Source organism: Varanus komodoensis, unplaced genomic scaffold, assembly GCF_004798865.1.
Source record: "Varanus komodoensis strain SLA01 unplaced genomic scaffold, ASM479886v1 scaffold28, whole genome shotgun sequence".
Taxonomy (NCBI): Eukaryota; Metazoa; Chordata; class Lepidosauria; order Squamata; family Varanidae; genus Varanus; species Varanus komodoensis.
Genome location: NW_025335727.1, coordinates 127,356 through 127,795, shown reverse-complemented (window position 1 = coordinate 127,795; position 440 = coordinate 127,356). Strand labels below are relative to the sequence as shown.

The window sequence follows — 440 nt, the reverse complement described above, 5'->3', positions numbered from 1 at the left end:
GGGGGGGGGGGCGGGCCACGCGTGGCGTCTGCGCCTGCGAGCCGGCCGAGCGCCGGGGCCGCCGCCGGACCCTGTGGCAAAGGGCCGCGGCGCCGGCTGCACTGCAGCAGCGCAGCCCGCCAGGCAAAAGGGGCTGGGCCCGGAGGCCGCTGCCGGGCGCAAAAGCCTACAGCACCCGGTATTCCCAGGCGGTCTCCCATCCAAGTACTAACCCGGCCTGACCCTACTTAGCTTCCGAGATCAGATGAGATCGGGCGCTTTCAGGGTAGTATGGCCGTAGACACTGCAGCAGCCCGGCGCCGTCGCCAAAAGCAGCCGGGTTGCAGCGGCCAGGCCCGCTCTGCCCCGCCCCGCCTGGCAACAGGGCAGCTGCACCTTCCCGGGCCTGGCCGCCTGGGCCTCCTGCAGCTCGGCCCGCCTCGGCCTCTGCCGGCCGCCCC

At 73.9% G+C, this 440-nt stretch overlaps 1 non-coding gene across 1 annotated transcript; it reads right to left on the bottom strand.

Annotated features, from left to right (window-relative positions):
• Positions 1 to 163: 163 nt before the first annotated feature.
• On the bottom strand, positions 164 to 282 carry LOC123025695. The gene has a single exon (XR_006415153.1). It is a non-coding gene; the product is annotated as a 5S ribosomal RNA (ribosomal RNA).
• Positions 283 to 440: the final 158 nt, after the last annotated feature.